This window comes from Megachile rotundata, chromosome 7, assembly GCF_050947335.1.
Source record: "Megachile rotundata isolate GNS110a chromosome 7, iyMegRotu1, whole genome shotgun sequence".
Lineage (NCBI taxonomy): Eukaryota > Metazoa > Arthropoda > Insecta > Hymenoptera > Megachilidae > Megachile > Megachile rotundata.
Genome location: NC_134989.1, coordinates 1,755,289 through 1,761,288, shown reverse-complemented (window position 1 = coordinate 1,761,288; position 6,000 = coordinate 1,755,289).

Below are 6,000 nucleotides of genomic sequence, written 5' to 3'. Positions count from 1 at the left end.
ATATATGTATACATGTATCTATACTGATTACCGGCAGTCGAATCTAATATAATCGGTAATAGATACGTGACCTATTGTCGGTAATTTGGCAACTACTGTCGATAATTAGCTATTCCTATTGGCGGATACAAGATTGTCGCGATGATGAAGGAACAAAAAAAAAAGATTCTTCCCAGAGACGTTACGCCTTTCCCCTCATTGAAGTCTCACCCCTCATTGAGACAGTTCTTTAGCTGGTAGCCCATTGGTGGTGCATTCCTGGCTCTGGCAGGACTCCGGGTTGCTCCTGGGCAGCTCTATACCTCGTCCAAATAACCACCGAATTTTCCAAACCTTGCGTCGTGGATCTCCCCGTTTGATGTTCTTGTATGTTTCGTAGGAGGGTTTGGGCGTGTCGATTTTAATTAGCTTCCACTCGTTAGTGGGTCTCTTTTGATTAAATCGTAATCTTAATTACGTGCATGTGAAATATATATATGTATCTATTTTATCTGGGTTTTAGGCTTGGTAATATTTGATTTTAGATTTCGTAGCCAGCTTCGTCTCCCTGCTCTTCGTGCCATGTTGACTGTAACGCGTGTTGTTGTCTACTATTATGGGATCTATTATGGCGCGATTAATTATGGCGTCGCTGATTATCGCGGTTACATAACGGCTTTTAGAAATTATTATTATTATTATCATTGAGGAGAAAGGGCTGAGAGCAATGATTATTACGAATTTACGAACGTGTATATATATTTATTTGTTATATATATATGTAAGGGATTTGGTCGGTAGGTTTGTTTTTTTCTCTCTGAAGAATCGTACAACTTCGGTATTTCTTCCAAAATCTGGAGTTTAACATTATATATTTGAGAAGATACAATTAACACTCGGATAAACAGTGAAATAATTACAATTCGGGTAACATATACAACACGTGGTTTAGTCTCCACCTGGAGAAGCCGAAGAAAAGATGTCGTTCCACAGGTAGATGGCTCGTTCCAGGGTTCCAAAGACCCGCGAGTGGTTTCACCAGTTTTTGCTTTATAATGTAATTTCTTAACAACAATTCGCCGTGCTAACGATGGACGGCATGACTTCACACTCTATGCAGAGTCTCTTCATCAACGCGTTGATTTTACTAGAAAATGCGTAGTACTTGTCTACGACGCACATTCCCTTAAGGATGTTCGTTGCTTTCCTGTCCGAGTCCATGTTTTCGCTTTCCGTCCTTTCCATTCAAAGGTTGATGAAAGACTGATTAAGGATTGAACGGATATTGTGATCCGAAATTTGTTAATCGCGTCAGGGTTCATCTATTAATTGGTCTCTGATTTGCGATTGGTAAATAGGCTCGTTTAACTCGGTCCTTATGAACAATTCTTCTTCTGTTCCTGTTGTCTATTTGTAATTCTACGTTATTGTTTCCCATGGTTCGCGTAATCCTGTAAGGGCCTGAGTATTCCTTCTTAAGTTTATTCTTCCGTGCCGGATTTAGGAGGAATACGTCCTCGCCTATCTCGTAATGAATCGGGCAGATCTTCTTGTCGTAGTAGTGTTTCTGACGGTGTTTCGCCTGTTCGAGATTATTTCGTGCGGTTTTTAGGAAATTGTGCAGTTTTGTGATAAGATCGTCGACGTAGTCCGGATAAGTGCATATTGCATCTTCTGTTGGAAAATTTGACGGTTGTCGTGCTTTTCTACCGAATATTAACTCATGAGGAGTAAATCTTGTACCTTTGTGAAGACTGGTGTTATAGGAAAACATTGCCTGTGGTAGCCATTCGTCCCATTGTTTTTCTACTGTGAGAAAATGTTTTAAATATTCAATTAATAATTGGTGGCTTCTTTCCAGGGATCCATTTGATTGCGGGTGGAAAGACGATGTCCTGTATGTTTGTATGTGGAATATTTTAGCTAATTTCTTCATTAGAGCGCTCATGAAACATGCCCCTTGGTCAGTCAAAATCGCCTTTGGACAACCAAATGTGCAAATAAAATATTCAGTGAATGCTTTGGCTACGTCTTCTGCAGTCATTGAGGCGATATGCGCTGCTACTGAATATTTCGTTAATTTATCTTGAATGGTTAATATATAGCTGTATCCTCTTGATGTTAATGGTAAGGGTCCTAATATATCTAACGAGATTTTATCGAATGCATCTAGGGGAGTATCTGTAATTACCATTGGCTTTTTATTCTTTATGCGAACTAATTTGTTTCTTTGGCAATCTATACAGGTTTTAATGTAATCGGCTACGTCTCTCTTCATATTCTTCCAATAATAATTATCTCTGACGCGGTGGTAAGTTTTTCTTATTCCCTTATGTCCCCCGGTGAGTGTTATATGATTTTCTTGAATTATGCGGGTTCTTTCCTTGAACGACGGAGTCTTAATATCCCCGGTGCAAATGGTGATTCGAATGGGCATGTCAGCAAAGGTTAAGTGTATTAATTTTTTTTAGATTTTTGTCATCTGGCACACTAAGGTCACTAATTTTATGTTTTTGAAGGAGTAATGCGAGTTTCGTAAGGGTTTGAGGTAATTCTCTTTTTGATATGATAGTTACGCCGAATATCCATTGTTTTTTTAATTTAACTTGAATTATTTCCTTTTCAGGTGCTGTTTTAATTTTCTTCCTATTGATGAATAATTCCGATTCGGGATCTAGAGGATTTCCTTGGGAGTCCCAAAATACTGCTATCGGTCCTTTCCTCGTCCAGAGATGATCTTTCACCTCAATTATAGAGCTTATTATCTCTTCTGTTATTCTCGGTTTTTGCACTTTGCTTACTGTAAGTTTTCCATCTTCTCTTTTTATTTTAATGGGAGTTATTGGACCTGATTTGTTTAATATTTTAGGTTTGTAAGGTGGTTCTTCTTCTTCTTTTACGGATTCTGAAGATGGAGGTGCAGCATTAATTTTTGACGGATCTATAAACAGATGTTTTGGAATTATTGTATCTTCACCGAATTCTTCTATTTCATCTCCTATTACCAGAGGGTCAGTTTTCCTCAATACTAGTGGTGGCGGAGTCTTTGCTTTGAATTTGTAGGGTGGTTGGTGAATTTGTGCTTGAACTTGCATTTGGTATTCCTCATTTCTTCCGTGGTTAATAATTTCTTCATTTTCCTTCTTACTAATGATGTCTTCGTCGGAACCGTCTGTGTCATAGTAGTTCGATTCATCAGAGCTTACTTCTTCTTCTTTTATTCCTTTTCTGCGTTTATAAGGTAATGCGTCTGAATTCTTATTTTTCAATGGGCGAGTAGGGTATTGATGATACTTCTTAGGTCTTTTGGTTTCCCTTGAACTAGTTGTAGCTGATTCCCATGGTCGGGTTTTGTATTAATGCCATTCATTCCTCTTTTTAATTTCTCGCGAACTAAATGTAGCTGACTCTCGTGGTCGAGTATTATATTGATGAAATTCCTTTTTCTTCTTTATTTCCCTTTGGGTGTCGGTACTTGTAGCTGATGATCGAGGTCTTTTCGCGTTGACCGGTAGTACTTTCGTTGGAACGGGGTTACGGGATAGTGCATCCGTATTGGCGTTCAGGCTTCCGGCTTTATATTTAATTTCATAGTCATACTCACTTAATTTAATTCGCCAGCGTAGCAACCTCGATGTGGGGTCGGCGACGCTGTTCAGCCAGACTAACGGTTTGTGGTCAGTTATGAGGAAGAATTTTCTTCCGTAGACGTACGGGCAGAAGTAATGTACTGCGTAAACGATGGCGAGTAATTCTCGTTCCGTGGTTGAGTATCATGTTTCTGCAGGGTTAAGAACTCTCGAAGCGTATGAGATCGGCTGGTCCTTTCCAATTTCACCTTGGCTGAGAATGGCTCCAATCGTTATACCTGACGCATCCGTAGTAATATTAAAAGGTTTGGAAAAATCTGGATGCGTGAGGATCGGCTCTTCACACAGTCTTTCCCTAAGGATTGTAAAGGTTTCCTGTTGGAGGTTAGTCCATTCGAATCTCCGCTCCTTTTTCGTCAGGTCTGACAGTGGCTTAGCTATTTTTGAGAAGTTTTCGATAAATCGTCTGTAATATCCGCAGAGTCCTAGGAACTGCCTTACATTTTTCACCGTCTCTGGTACCGGGAATTTTTCCACCGCTTCTATTTTCTTGGGGTCCGGTTTTACCCCGGTTTCATCGATAATGTGACCTAAGAATATTACTTTTTTAAAAACTCACACTTATCGGGCTGCAGACTAAGATTGGCATCTTTCAATTTTTCCATCAGTTTGTGGAACTTAACTTCGTGCTCGTGTAGTGAACTTGCGTAAATTACGATGTCGTCCAGGTACACGAATATCTCTATTCCTTGGAATCCGGATAGAATGTTGTCCATCAGTCGTTGGAAAGTAGCCGGTACGTTCTTTAGTCCGAATGACATCCTGTTGAACTCATAGTGACCATAGGGGGTCGATAACGCAGTTTTGCTCTTGTCGTCCGGATGCATTGGGATTTGGTGGAATCCTGATTTTAGATCCCGGAGACGCTACACTAGGTCCAGACGTTAACAGCGCTCGTGAGGTAAAGAGCGGCTTTTACCTACTGAACGACTCGTTTTTACAAATAACTAAATCTAAAGAATGTGGGATTTGTGTGATGTTCGGTTAAGGAGTGAAATCCATAGGTTAATATCTTTCAACAATTAGGTTTATTCAATAAAATAATAAAAATGATGAATTTAACAGACAACAAATAACAACAAAATATTGGCTTGATCAAAAGAAGCTAAATAGACTTTGATTGGATAATAATAATAGAAACTCAAAAAATTAAACAGTACATAATAGATGATTGTGAATCTAACAAAATGAAACTCGCTAGTTAATACTTTACGTTAAATCGTACCTAAGTCTGATCTCGGATAAAGTTAACTACGCTTTTATAAAATTAACTAAATTTGATATTTTACATATATGATTTGATTCTCTTTTCCGAAGCTGGCGCAATGATAAAATTTAACTTGATTTATATGTATACAGTTTACATGTATAATGAATCCTACCTAAGTGTGATTCGGTTTTTGAATTTATATAACTGTGCTTGTACAAAATTAATAATATTAGCGCGTTATAGTCTACCGCAGGGAGGAATCCGACCTAAGTGTATATAAATACGCTTTTGCAAAGTTAAACAGATTAATCATTTTACCTAACGCGGTGTAGTCAACTACGGAAATTACGCTAATGACAGAACAATATTCTTTTATTGATTAAAATTCTAAAATTTGTTTGAAGTTAATGATTTTTTTTCGGAACAGTTACTCTTTTTTTTTTATTTGTCTCGACAACTAATTGTCCATGACCCTTTTAGTCAAAACGAACACTGACGGCCAAAACCAGAACGCTTAAATGGGAAGCCTGTTGTTCACTGGCTACTAGAACGACCTAACGATAACAAACTTATTCTGTATCCGGCCTCACCCCTTGTTTCAGTATACGTACAGACGAACTTACCCATGTTAACAGAATTCCTTCTGTAACGTTTGATGGGTCTACGTCGAGGCAAAGGCAGCTTTGTACCCTCTACAACACATCATACGCTATCGGCGGCATCCGTTGCCCAGAGACTGGGATTGGGTAGCTCGCGCTGATAGATCTACGGGCACAGATCGTGTTGTCTGCACTGCACCCGACGCAGGGCCGTAGCCCTGCGGTTTGTTGCAGAGTAAATTTCAGAGATACCCGTGAGACAGAACTACTTCCGTCGCGCATACGGGATTTCAATCACCGAGGGCCACTTTCGCAGCACCTCTACTACGCAAATCTGCTTCACGGTCGCATCCGTTGCCCGGGTATCCGGGATTGGGCAGCCCTACCGCAGCTTTCTCGGGCATAGCGGCGCGTGGTCTACGGAATCTCGTCTCGGATACTAGGTTGCCCCGACACCTCAAACGACGGCCCCGACTCGCTAACCCTTGGGTACAAGATCTTGAAGAACTCGAGTCACCAATACGCATAATTATTTCTGTTGCCGTTTGTACTTTTAGCCAGA